The sequence below is a fragment of the Balearica regulorum genome, chromosome 6 (assembly GCF_011004875.1).
Source record: "Balearica regulorum gibbericeps isolate bBalReg1 chromosome 6, bBalReg1.pri, whole genome shotgun sequence".
In the NCBI taxonomy this organism is placed as follows: Eukaryota; Metazoa; Chordata; class Aves; order Gruiformes; family Gruidae; genus Balearica; species Balearica regulorum.
Window position 1 is genome coordinate 15,977,094 of NC_046189.1, and position 14,892 is coordinate 15,991,985.

General features: G+C 37.8%; 1 long non-coding RNA gene across 1 annotated transcript in view; it reads left to right on the forward strand.

Moving 5' to 3' along the window:
- Nucleotides 1-5: 5 nt before the first annotated feature.
- LOC142602339 (uncharacterized) overlaps nucleotides 6-14,892 on the forward strand; it is a 45,499-nt gene continuing 30,612 nt past the window's right edge. The window contains exons 1-2 of the long non-coding RNA XR_012836063.1: nucleotides 6-373; nucleotides 1,701-1,737. This is a non-coding gene — a long non-coding RNA (uncharacterized LOC142602339). The remainder of the gene's footprint in view (nucleotides 374-1,700; nucleotides 1,738-14,892) is intronic.

Here is a 14,892-nt window from a genome sequence, read left to right on the forward strand (position 1 = left end):
CGCCCGCCTCGGGCGGGGTCTCAGCTCCTCCCAGCCGCTCCCTGCCGGAGCGCCCCAGTCCCGGTCCGCCCCTTCCACAGCCGGGCCCGCCCTCTGCCCAGCCTCGGCTGCCGCCCCCTGTCTTCGGCAGCCTGCGCTGCCGACGGTGGCGGCTGGGGCTGTTGCGGGGTGGTCAGCACCACGGCGGTGGCCGAAGGCAGGCGTTACGCAGGAGAGCCCAGCCGCGTGCCCAGGGAGCTCTCGGCGGGCCGAGGGGTCTGGGGATAAAGGTGGTAGGGTGAAGGGGGAGAGCGGCTGTCTGAGGAGAGCCCGCCGCAGGCTCCAGTCTGTGCCCTCACCTGAGCCCAGAACCGTGTCCGAAGATGCCTCACAGGTCTCTGCAGATGAAAGACATTCCATTTCCTCAGGGGCCTTTCTCTGCAGCTCGAGGAGCTGCCCTCGGTGAGGCTGGTGCTGGGGAGAGGCTCCCAAGGGTGGGCAGACGGACCGCGGTGGTCTCCTCACAGTCGATCACTTGCCTCTCACCACACACGTCCACAGCAGCGTAAATGTCTGAAAACAAACAAGCCTAAGATGTTGCCAGAGGCTTCCCGTCGGGCAGACAGCACAGAAAATACCACACAAATGTAATGGGGTTGCTGGATCCCTCCTGGAGGGCGCAGGGGGGGCTCCTCCCCTCCAAGGTCCGGCTGACAGCCCAGTACCGGACCTCGGGCCCAGGGTTCTGAAGGGGCTGGGAAGTGGAAGGGGGCTGCGGGGCGTGGGGTGGGCTGCTTTTCAAAGTTCAAGTGTGGCTAAGAGCTACTGTGCTTGCTGCTAGTTGTTATTTGTGGAGACAAAACATTTGGTTTTACGAACAGAGCCTGGAAACCGGTTCTCAAATACATATACATTGCATATACATTACAAGAAATCTTTGCAAGAATTATCTTTTTTAAAGATAATTCTGGATTATATAGCAATGCCTATCATCCAGAATTTCTTCCAGTTCGTCCCTCCACGCGCTTGCTTTGCTTGAAATTACACCAAGTAGCCTTACAGTTCACTCTCTGAACTTAGTCTTGTTTACGTAGACAAAACGAAACGTGAGTTAGATACTTCAGCCTATGTCAAACTGACATAGAAGCACCTAAGGCTCATTGAAAATTAATTGATTCATGCTTTTTGTGTTTGCTTCTCAGTCTTAGCTATCTGAACAAATGTTTCCATTGTGAAATATTTGGGAAAAAACTGTTTAGTCAACAAAGACAAAATATTTATGTCTAGTAGAGTGTACCTGAGAAATTAGTTTATTTTTCTCATGTTACTAGAAATATACAGAAATCAAAACATCTGTCAAACTAATGGTGAAAAGCATACCTGCTGAACATTTATATTTCCTTCCTAATGCTTATGTCACAAGGTAGGTTAGTGGATGGTTCCTTTGTTTGTAATTTTCAGCATTTAAATGAGACTTCTTATAAAAGGACTGGCTTTTTGTTGCAACATTTATCTCTTTATGTGTGCATTCAGTGACTTGAGATCTTCTAGATGAGGTGGAGATATTGTCCTGCAATCGTTAAAAGTTAATTTAACAGATAATGATACATAAAGTCTCTCAGGGGTATTAAGGAAATAATGCATGCTAAGACATATGAAATGTGTCAGTCCTAAGTTAGTTTACTGTAACTAACTGTTATGTGTTTCTTCCTTTTTTTCAGCCCAAGCTTCACTTAGAGGAATATACGCAACTGCTAGGTAAGCGAAATCAGTTCTCTCTCTGAACACATGCAGCTAGAAGGCAATGCACGATGTATTGTGGAAAAGTGTAAAAGCTCTCTTCTTTAGCTAGATGAATACAGGAATAGGCATTTCTTGATCTTCAGTAATGATTAAAACTTTAACTTAATTTAATGTTCTTTTTTTGAAAACAATGCAAGTCTAAAAATATTCGCAAAGTATTGCTTTAGTTCCTAATGGTAGTGAGTTCCATGAGTTATTCTGCTGTTCTTTTTGTCTGTGGTTTTGAATGCCTGATTTGAGTGTTAAAGGAGATAGGGAGCAGACACTCTTACATAGTATAAGGATTCTGATCACTTTAACAGCTAACTATCCTAGTTTTATCATATTACTGCAGTTGTTTTTCAAGTTGATATTCTGATTTACTCAATAAAATGCTTCAGTTTTTTGGGTTTTTTTGCAACTGCTATTTTTATCAAAATACATGTCTGCATGTCTAGATGGAAAAATAGGTTATTTATCTTTCTACACTGTACTGGTCATATATAAAGAACTGTGCTGTGACATTGCTGCATTTCATCAATTAAGGAATGTCTATTAATGTTTTGGTTTGCTCCCCTGCTCATTGGTGGAGGCTTGTGTTGGGTCAAGAGGAGCAGGCAAGGCCCCCAAAATTTTGTGGAACTCTGAGCCGCAGAGTGCTGAACAAAGTGCCCAGAAAGAACCAGGAAAAGCTGCTGTAGCTTAAAGTGTGCAACATGCCCTAGTGCTGGAGCTTTTGATTTACGTGGAAAGTGTAATGACATGACTCACAAGTCACTTAAAAGCAACTTCATGCTTCACTTTGTGATAGGCATTTGTCGTCTGCTTACGTAAGTATTGTACTGAAGTGTAAATGAGCAGGGCCATTTATGCACACAGTGAATGGTGTTACCTTTTCTTGCCAATTTGAACTATAAACCACAGAACACAATGAAGTTAATTCTAATCTAAGCTTGTCTTTAGTAGTCACACAGTTAAACAAGCCCCTGGCTCAGTGATTATATTGTTGTTTTGTCTATTTCTACCTTTCACTATGTTTGTTTTGAATCAGCTTTAAACAGTCATGCCAGTAACTATAAATAATAGTTGTGAAACCCTTCCTTTTGCTGGAATTACTGCATCAAATTTATACTCGGTAAAGATTTTATGAAAACTTTACCCACTGTGCCCAGTCTTTTCTTTGCATCCCTCTCTTTCTTCCAACTGTGCGATTGTAGCTTTGTGGAACTACGTAACCTGATTTTATTTTCCTCTGGGGAACTTGGGGACAGCATACCTTTTACCAGTTGTCTGTCTTTCATGACATGAATTCTAAGCAATTTCTTTAAACCTTCTTCATTATCATCTCTCTCAGATCTTGCACACTCATCAGTAGTTGTATCTTACTATCATAGTGGCATCCATACCTATATCTTGTTTGGAGTTGGTTTTGAGGTTGTCATAAAATAAATTCCATCCTAGTGCTCCTGTTTCGCTATTTTTGGGTTTTTTTGTAAAGAGGATAGGAAGGGAAAATCTAAAATACTGGCTTTTAAATTAGGACTATTTAAAATAAAGGAACCCAGTAGAATTATGAAAAAATGTTACTGTTATCATGAAGAGGAAATAGGAAAGAGGTGGACAATTAGATTTTTCACATGTATTAGAAAATAGAAACTAGGTTGGATATGAATATTTTAATTAATTTTCTGGTTAATATGGTACATATATACAATTACTTTGTAATTCAAATTTAGAAAGCCCATTGGAAAGAATGACATCAGGTATGATTTTATAGAATATATAAAATGTTTACAGAATATTTGAAATATAAAATGTTTTATAGAATATATAAAATGTTTAATTAAGCAGTAAAGCCATGTAAACCATCTGCTTCTTTTTAAATAGTCAAGATGTTACAGAGCCATTTCTTGAAATTTAAAACATCTATGCATTTTGATTGCTTTAAAATTAGCATTCAGCTTTCCTAAGGACTTACTTTTCTTTTTCTGCAGTGAAATATGCAATAATTGTTAATGAAGAGAATTTCGAGCAGAATTTCTGTTCATTTTTAGCACATTTTGAACTTTAACTTACTGATTTTTGTAGTTTAAGTCTTTTGTTCTTACTAGCAGTTTAAAGAAGATCAAAAGCTAAAGTAGACTGTGGCAGTTTGAAGGTTTCTGTATGATGCATGGTGGATAATTTAGGAGGAACTGAGTTTTATTTTTTTCTATTCATCTGCCAGGCCTTTCCCTGCAAACTATTTCATCAATGCTTAGTAGCTGAAAGTGTCATAGGATACAGCTCTTTCAGGCCATGGTGTCTGCAAACTAATTGCTGTTGCAGGCTGCTAAAGAGTCAACATGAACTCATGTTATGTGGAGATGGCAGGAGAAGGAGTGTGAGCAGAAAGGATATGTCTCTTCAGTCACACCCGGTGGCAGAATTCCTGGGGAACCCTTGCACGAATGAAAGCCACCCACCAAATCCAAACTAAATCCTAAAAGTTCAAAGGAGCCCACCAGGAATTCCATAGCCTCATTAGGAAACTTTCAAAATCTTCTGTAAATGGAGTTTGGTCTTATAAACGGGCAGAGCTTTATTTGACCATAACTTTCAAGTGTATTTGGAGTTTCTCTGATGCAATTGAAAAACTGTTTGCAAGGTGCTTGTCAGAAGGACAGTTTCTGTTACAGTTTAGAAAAGATGAGGAGATAAAATGAAGTATGACTGTGGGGGCAGAAGTTTCCTGTAATGTATACTTCACAGTTTAAGGGTTTCTTTACAGATCTTGAATGCAAAAATGTAGTTTCTGCCTGACTTGGTCTGCCAGTGGTTGATCTTTCGAATTCCTGATAATGGTGCTATAAATTTTTTTTCCTCTTGTATGTTCCAGGGATTTGCACCTCATTTTGTTTCCTAATGGCCTCCCAGAAATCTTTATACCTGTTTTAATGCACAGTTTAATATATACAGACATTGTTATATGAACATGAAGTGTTAAAACCAATGCTTTTGTAAGTCTAAATGGGATAAATTGTTTTGAAAAATAAGCTTCGAGATACAATATTTGATAGTATTTTCAGACTCCTTAGCTGAAGAGACGTTCAGAGATGACATCACTATAGTACACTAAAAGGTTAAAAATTTTGACAGATTTGATTCCAAAACTCCTGTGTTCCCCTACTCTGTCATGGCTTAACAGTTTCTCCTAATTCAGTAATAATAAAAGGACAAGGGAGACTAATTTGTATACAATGCATCCATAAACTTGACTGGGTCTTAAAGAGCTCTGCATCTCCTGAAGTGAGACTTCCTATATGGGAGGCATGCAAACCACCACAGTGCAGCAGATGGTGGAGTCATCTGAACATTTCAACATTTGATGTTTTAAATAGTGATGATTCAGTTCCTAGTATCCTTGAAGGAGTTTTTATTAAAGACAGCAGAAGAATAACAACACTCTAGCTCTTCAAAAAAGTCTAAAACCAAAGCAGAAACCTTCAAAAATGATGATGGATGTGTCATTTTGGAGAGAATAGCAGTGGCAGTCATCTATCAATGTACCAAAAAAAAAAAAAAAGCAAACAAATGGAAGCCATTCTTAATGTTCACAGTATTTAGTCAATATACAAGATAGGCTTGCTTCTTCTCATTTATCATTTAAACTTCCCTTTGGGGGTTTCAGATTTTTCTCATCCTACTCTGATTCTGCCTTTTGCCACTTTGGATGCTGCACTAGCCTCTTTTCAGCAATTCTGAGCTGTTTGGAAACAAAACAAAGCATTCTTACTGCGATACTAAGGTTTTTCCATCTTCACAAACTATGTACTATGGCTTTGGCCCATGAACAGCAAGTCAAATTGTTCAACTTTAAGCTGATGATATGAATTAGGATGAAATAAGACAAGTCTGTATTTGTCCTACTTCCTCCCTTCACCATGCAGCTTTCTCATTCCTCGGCATTATGTCCCAGTATTGTGCTTTTTAGAGAGTGCAGTTATTCCCTGTAGACCCTTTAGTCCAGATTTAACTACTTGGACTAGGAAAGGCTCTACTCACAGGAAGTAGAGACAAAAGATAAAAAGGAGAAAGAAGAGTCAGTGATTAGGCAAATTGGGTTGGAGGAGGCAGAGTTGGACATTTTTAGGTTAGAGGTATCAAATCATGCTTGTCGAAAGCAGTGTAACTGACTGCTAGGGTCATGTTGGGTTAGTTATTTAAAGATTAGTATTTTTCATATTAATGGCTTAGGTTGTGAATTTCACTCTCACCGATGAGCATTTATTCACAAAAATAATTCCTTTGACGTCATGAGCGTTATTCTTGTAAATGCTCTTCAGAGCAAGGAGTTTGTGATGGGGCTGAAGTCTGTCACATTTGCATTCTGCTTGTCTTTGTGCCTCATTATTTCCTCATGGCTGTTGCATTTCTTCTAAAGTGAACCGTAACATACAGCATGTAGTGGAAACCATACGTCTTGAACAAATCTCTACATATTGTCATACATAGTAGGAGCAAACTGTGTGGCAGCTTGTTTGCAGACTAGAAACACAACTGTTCTGTTGTCACTGAGATTTAAAATCATCCTCCCTTGGGGCACATAGGTCATTCCTTTGGTTTTATTTAGTATTTTACCACTGAAGGATGAAACAGGTGTTTGACTAGTGTTTGCAGTGATGATGCTGCCCCTTCCCCCTTGCAAGTAGGTAAAGGTTTATTCATTATAGACATGTTCTAGAATAACTGGAACATCGAATTCCATACAGTTATGTGCTGTATTAACATGACCTCTTCTACCTATATTGTAGCTGTCTTAACATACAATGGGATTTTTGTATTAGGCATCATGCTTAGTTTGATTTCTGAAGGTGGCATTGTGAGAAAAAAGCATTCATTTCCACTGATAAGATATATATCACTCTTTATACATCTGATGGTTCAGGGTGCTGCAGTTTAAGCCTTTGAGATAGTACAGAGAATTTAAAAGTGATTTATTTGCATAGTCCATTTATTTACTTTGTATTTATAATTTCTGATGAAAAGAAAATGTTTAAAAAGCCTGATGGATAAACCAAATATATTATTTTAAATTTCTTGTGATTCACATTCAGATATCCTTAATTGGCCTGAGGAATGATAGCCAACTAAACTTGGCTCATTAATTTAAAACTGATGCTAATGGCATTATTTTTATCTATATTCCTTTAAAATTGCTCCCTGTGCTCCTGTTAAAATTCATGATCCATAAATAGATTCTTAATTCGTGCTCTGAATCATCATACAGTTTTAACTTCTATGCTGGAATTGTAATAAAGTGAAGATGTTTAACAAACACTAGCTTTTAGCATCTATCAGTTCAGTAAGTTTGCACTTGAGACTCTTACAATAACCGTATGTGCTAAAGTAAAAATGTAGTGTTTTAAATGCCCAGTCTGGTTGCTGGGCTGGATCCTGAACAGAGAACTGCTTTCCCTGTGGTGTGAGCTGGAGCAGTTTCATTGAACTCACTAGGAATTGTCACAGTGTCCTCTTCACAACTCTGGAAGTCTCAGCTTACTTCAATTTCTTTACTAGTGGTATTTGAATTAAGAAAAAAAATAATGCTTATGTTTGATTTTAACTCTGTCCTCAATTTATGTTTAAGGTGAAATGTTGTAATAATATATGATTTCTTATAAGCAAATTATAAGGATATTAGTAGGGCTATTATGAAAAAAATACTTTTCAAAGTAAGAGGAAACTGTTTAGCACACATGGTCTCAGTTCTGTAGGCACTTTGCATTCATGTGCGTTTGTTTATTAAAAAAAGACCCATGAATGCACTGAAGTGCTTTATACTTAAAAAAAAAAAGGGATGTTTGTGTGTATGAATGTTTGCAGAACTTAAGTCTGTACAATTGAGGTAATAGATTTAACAGCTGTAGAAATGCCATAATGTATTAACGTGATCCAAGAATTTATGAGAATGTGGTGGAAGCCAAAGTTACTGTGATTCATTTTTGTTATGTAAACTAGCATTCATACATAGATTGCAAATCAACATGCTTCAATCCTGACTGTCTGTGATATTTATTGTAAATATGTAAGCAGTTTTTAACTGCTTGGCAGTTGTTCAAAAATGCGATATTTACTAAGAGCTTTGTAGTTGCTTTTAGAGTAAACAACAATTATCTGTATTCAACCACTGCTGTAGTTGAAGCTGAGCCATGTGGCTGTGCTGGGGGACGGCAGGCGCGGGCAGCCGTGGGCCTGCACTCCAGCAGCTCGGTCCTGCCCTGAAACAATGACAGAACTGAGATGCAGGCAGATCTCAGTTTTGTTTGGGAAGGGCATTGCCAGTGCACGTGGCCTTGCAGCGGGACCTGGGGGGTACGGGTCCCACCTAGGCCCAGGTCCCACCTGGACCTGCTTCCCTGTTACGGTCTGGGCTGTCACTGGTAAAGTCAAGGATGTTTGACTGCAGGTGGTCATCTGAAATGGACTGCAGCACGGAGGAGCTGTGCTCGTGCAATTGCACTGATCTCAGTGGCAATATTAACCTTATGATGAGTGTTGGATCAGAAGGTACCAGGCTCAGCTGAAAGGGGTGTTTTTAACTGTTGCCTCCTAGGAAGGGAGAAAACATGCTGCTTATCTTAGCGAGGATGCAGCAAGTTAATGCTCAGAACCCTCTGCTTTGACTGCATCCTGTCTACCTTACAAATTAGAGCTCCCAGAAGTGTGCTGCATTGGTTTTGGGTTAGGAATATTAAATGCCTAGCCTTGGCTCAGCCCCAGGCCAAATGGTGTGCTGGACTAGTTGCAGTAAGAGCTTGGAGCTGCAAAGTTACCCAGCTGGAGGTAGGATAGTGGCTTGGCTGCTGATTTCCTAAGGAAATCTATAGACAAGTGGTTTAAAGTAACTACTTAATTTATTCGTTTGAACATATTTTTTGTAGGATGTTGTCATAAAATTATTTTAATCACAGACTAAATGTTACTATGAATTCTGATGGTGTATTGTGAGATGCAGTATATTCAGGTTTTGGGATGAATGTTGACTGAAACCCTTTTAATAAAATATGGAGCTACTAAAAGGGGTTCTCCCTGAAGAAATTGATGTTGGTAGTGATACATTCCTTTGATTATTTTTCAAAAACTTACCCTCTAAGCATACTAAAAAAAACCCCAAGCCCATCTTTTACACAGCTTGTGGGGAGCTGCAGGACCTGGACAAAGAAAGGAAGCTAATACGAATTCAAGGCAGACTGAGCTTTATAGAAGGCCCTGAATTAATTTTGTGTTAAAAAACTTATGTGATGTTGTATGTAATATCTGATAATCCTTTTCAACCCATAATAACAGATGCTAGCTTGTTTTATTAATAGGTGAAACTAGAAGGAAGTCTTAACTTCATTAGTAATGAAAATTTGATGTAATTACCCACGTAATTTTGCACTGAAGCATAAAGAAAGGAAAATATGACATAATGCATTTATTTCTATTTGTCTTGGTGCTTACTCACTAATATAAGGTGATTTAAAAAAATTAGAAACTTTTTTAGAATATTGTTGCTCTGTAAGCTTGTAGTCCTATTAACTAACTGAACTCTGGCATATATGTATCAAAAGCCTAAGGGACTGCATGATGCCATTCCACATATTCTTTTAAGCAGTGCCACTGTTTTTTAAGAGATTGTATAGACAGTTTTCTGTTCTCAGCCTAAAGCATTTAAGGAAGGCTGAGATAGTCAAGGCATCAGACTCTTTACTCGTTATACCTTGCCAGACTCTGCAGAGGATGACTATAATGTCAGCCCTAGCAATCCACCTAGTACACAGCAAAGGGAAAATGTAAGTTAACAGATAATTTGCAGCGGGGGAAAGAAAAAGCCTGAAAACTATTCTTAACTGTTCTGAAGAATACTTAATAGCCACCTTAATCTAGTGGTGTGCTAGTTGGGTTTTTTTTTTGTTTGTTTGTTTGTTTTTTTAAACCAGTATGAGATTTAGATTTAGAACTGTAGAGCAAAACAAGAGTGTGAATACTGGCATTAGGGAGTGAGGGAAGCATTTATGGTTTGTTGTTATCTCTGTCAATGTCAGATTGTAATCCACATGTTTATTTTGATTGTAATTTTTATATGTGCAGCTGTGTTAATTACATAATTGTAATTGTCAGATTTATGAGGAAGTAATAATCTCTTCGTTCTAGACGAGGCTGTCACATATACAATATAATATATTTTTCTGAAGGCAAAGTCTTGTGTTTTCTTTCCCAATGAGTGGGAAACAAAAGAACACAGAAACACAAGGCTGGGAAGGTGCTAGATTTACTGGGATTTTATACATTCAAAACCATTTTTTTTCAGTTGTTTGTTTCTTTTGTTTTACCAGTTTACAGAAAATAAGATGAAACAGTTCATTGTTGTAAAATTGTTCTATTCCTAGGATTCATCACTGCTGCTTGTATTAGGTGGAGAAAAAGGTACTATATATTTGCACAGAGCTGCTCATGGAATTGTGTCAGGGACTGTATCCTGAGATTCACAATATGATTTCCCTTTGCTTAGGGAAGAAAAACTAATGATGCCAGTCTTTTTCCTGGTTCAGCCTACTACCCCATCTATGCTGCTTAAGCTCTGCTTCCCTGGCGTATTTGGTGGGGGAAAGAAGACACAGCCCAGTCTCACTCTGTTGCTCACCATCTCCCCTCCACACTCACTGTCTTCCATGAGTACGGGTTATAATACAATTTTCACTAACTGATGGCAAAAGTTGTCCATCCACCCTTTTTATGCCCTTCTCTAGGTACTGTGGAGCCAATGATCTGCTTGCATGTTCTTATGGGAAAGCATCCACTGACCTGAATCAAACAAGATCAAATTCCAGGTTGCTCTGAGTTCTGCTTGAATTACTGAAACAACTTTAAAAGGTGTTCAAAGAAAAAGGTATATTTTTAGATATACATAATGCATTTAAATAAAGAGATAATTTTTTTGATATACAGATAGAGGATTCCACTTATAAGCTTTGCTTCAGGTTTTTGAAATATCTCAAAATTTATTTGGATCATGTGACAGATATATGGAAGAGCAAAATTTGCTGCACTGCCTTAAGAATTTAATTGATCTATACAAATACATAAACTTATTTAACTGGGAATGTGAAGGTTTTTTGCACTAAGTAGGATGTTGGCACATGTAAATGACCTATGCAATCTTTTTATAATTCAAAGTTTGTATCAGAGATAAGACTCTAGAGGGAGCCCATCTCACAGTTTTCTGCATTGAGAGAAATGGCTTTACAAAGATAATAGAACTATTTCTATTAATGAGTAATTTAAAGTAAAATATCTTCTGGCTCTGAGATAGAAAAGAAAATATCACAGTACTGTAGGACACTTATTTGCAAACATCTTTAGAAATTTCTCAATTCATAAAGTCAATTCTACCTTACCATTATCTGTATTTTTTTAATACTATGGAAGGTGTACAGTAGAGGATTTTTCAATCTTGTGCTTAGGTAGTAAAAGGCAATTTATGACATTTCTTTTCTAAAGAGCTCTCAAGACCCTGAGAGCGCAGTGACACAGAGGAAGGGTTTGAGTACGTGCATTTTGAGGCATTCTACTTGTGCAGGCAGTGTGGAAACATGAAATTTTTGAGAAGAAGGTCAGAATACAGGATTTTACATGTGTTTGTGAAAGTCTGTATATTGCATATAACTTCCTGCCACATGTCAGGGAGCACATAATATATGGGTCACGCAGTAATAACTTTTTTAGCCATGATTTCTAACTAGCTAGCTGCGTTGTCAGTTGACACCAGACAACAGACCTTGCATAATGTTACAGTAGCTTATGGTTCATGGCTATGGTCATTATTTAATTTTAGTCCTTAACCCATTGATTGCCTTTCCTCACTAAATAAAGAGGCTTTAGAATTTAGCAAGGTTTTTGTGCAAGACAGATTGTTTAAGGCTGCACCTGCACTGCATGACGTCACTTCCATCCTGTGTGACTGGGTTTCCTGCCTGTGATACTTTCAGGTGATAGTGCTCACCCAGTCTCCTCCCGTTACACAGTCAAGACGCGCATGCAAATCTATAAGATGGGAAGCATTCCCAGCTTCAGTCTGGATGCAGCTGGACTCACCCAAAGTAAGAGTGAAAGTCTGGATCAGAGTTAAAAGCAGACTAATTTCAACTTTCCAGCCTCATATTCACTGTGCTGGATACCTTTATTTCAAGGAACTGGGAAATGGAATGTTTCCCACATTTGTATTAATAGAGAATAGTAGGGAAAAACCTGTTGTTTTTATAAAATACTAAAATGCAATATTTATTAATTCTGACTGACAGCTTCCGTATTTCATGTAGCAATTCATAAGGGATTTGGTACTGAAGACATTCAATATCCTAATTGCACTTTATGTTTAGTCTCTTGGTTTATAAACGATAGAGCTAAATCCATCAAAATCTGTTTACAAAGACAATATCCAGTATTAACTGCTTTTTACTTGCATTCAAATCACTCTGTCATGCTTCTAGCTAACAGCAAGCATTTTTTTCAACACTTCACATTAGCAGAAGATTATGTAAGTGTGTACTGCAACTTATTCACAGAGTAACTTGTATCAACATGGTATTTACAATTCAAATAGGAAGAGAGATGTGTGTAATTTATCAGGACACACTCTCTCCATCCATCTGTTACACTGTGCTCTTAGAATGCTCCACAAACTTCGAATATTCTGAAAATACTAACCCAAACATCTTTTCTTAGTGTATATACCATTTGTCACCATGCACTATACTTGTGGTTTGGTCCAGATTGTTTAGTCCAGACTGTTGTGTTTTAGTTCAAGGTGCCTTCTAATCACAAAGAATTTGACTGAAGTAGCTTTGCTAAGATTAATAGGAAATTACTCCTGATATTAAGAAATCACAGCTGCTTGTGCAATTTTTAAAAATTAGCAGCTGTTATCATCGTGTGTTACGTATGTGTTTTAATATATAAAATATATTAATTAAAAGTTTGTATACATTTAGTGCAAAGCTATTATTTATATTTTTTTCATGGTTTGAAGAGTAGTCAGTGCTTTTTCTGCTCTCTGTCCTTAGCACAGAATGAACACAGAACTGTTAATTTTATTGGCCTTTGTGGTGCTTAGCATGAATGTACAAAAGGTTTGTAAGTATCATCTAGCTGATTTTCACAACATCCCTCTGAAACAAAGAGATATTTCTATTCCCATTTTAAAACTGGCAATATGATACTCAGATTAATACTGGAGTAACAAGTAACTTTATGTGTGCTTTTAAGCATAGCTTCTTGTGTTACATGGAGAAAGGAGCTTCCTGAATTCCAGCCAGCAGGCTGTAGGCTTCTAAGTGTTCTTCAGATGACAGTTGACCTGGCTGGGCTTGATATATAAAACAGTATTCAGGTGTTGGTGGAAGGCTGTACTTGCCAGATTTCAGTGTCTGAAGTTCAAGTTCAGAGAGTCTGGAGAAATACACAGACCCATGGATCTCAGAACATTCCCAGTAGCTGGAGATTTCTGGACACGAGTGAAAGAACCTTTAACAGAAGTAACAATTCACAAGTAGTGAGGGATTGAGGTTAAGTAGCTGTGAAAATCTTCTGAAAGCATAATTTGGAGGGAAAAAGCTATTTACTTGTTTGAATGATTGACAATTCCATCACTAGCATTTTACACAGCCTAAAAGCTCTTTCCATTAGACAAAGCAAATACAAGTATACGCTAGTCCTGCATCATACTGATGCGTTTTGAAAATAATTCTAGCTTTTTGTAATTGTTTACATGAATAACAAGCTTGAAAGAAAATTACTGAAAATTAATTGGTGAATCTGCTTTTAGTCATGTATAAAATTGTATTTGAAGATAAAAATCTTGAAGTGTCCTTCAAACAAAATTGTCTTACATTTTCACAATAAAAGTGATTGCTAACTTGCAGAAGTAAACCATAGCAGGGTTTTTCCACTTGCCAAAAAGAGGGGGCGGGGGGGAAGTCCCAAGTACCTGCCTACTTGTTCCATGTACTTTCCAGGCTCTTCTTATGTAAAGAAGAAAACTCATAATATGATGTTTCTTATGTATTTACAATTACTCTGAGCAATATTTTGTTTGCATTCCCTGTCATTGCTGTGTGCAATATGTGAAAGGGTGGAGCTGCAGCTGCAGTACGAGATCTCTTGGTAGAACCTTGTATTATTACAATTCGTTATCTTGACCTGAAGGTGTGGAAAGAGAAATAATACACTGATGGAATCTGTGTTGTGCAAATACCATGTCCTGTGCACTGTACTGTCCCATGTAGTACCTAGAAGGCTTATGTGGGCTTGAATTTATTTGTCTGGACTCTGATGAGGGATTTTGGTTTCTTTACTGTTTCGAGTAAATGCCAACTTCTCGAGAATGGGCTCTGTTTAAAGAAGAGCAACACGCTGGCCAGCATGCATGAAATATCGGGTAAACAGATGATGAGCCTTGTTCCAGTGCCTGTCTTATTCTAGTTGATTCACAACCTAGATACAAAATTTGCTGAAGGATTTTGTTTAATCCAAGTGACGGGGGCACATGATTCTACAATAAAATGTCCAGGACTGCATTTCAAAGGCTATGTGAATATAGATTGATGTTTTCACTGTATGTCTTGTAACCAAAGATTAATTCCAGAATAATATACTTATTTTAACTAATTATTTACTCTACACTGATTGTTTAATATCCCTTTTGAGGCATTAGTTTTGTGAGACTCAATTGTTGTTGTTACTGGTGTTAGTATAATCATGGAGATATATGACAAAGTAAATATTATACTTGAGAGGTATGGAAAGTAAATTTCAATGACATGTGGCTCATTTGAGGATTACTTTTTGTTTTGTGAGAAAGAAGAAAGCAAATACTTGTGATTTAGATGTGAATTACACATTTTGTCCATCCTAAGGAATTTAGAAGGAAATTGTACTTTCCTTTTCTCTTGAATCCTTAACCAGATGTGGGCTTCATTATCTTCAGGTAGATGCTTTTTGTAGGCTGCTATGTTTTAGTGAACAGTAATTGATTTCTTACGGTATAAAGACATAACTCTACGGTCTAAGCGGAATGAAAAGGAATATCATCATCAGAACTTAAGTTCC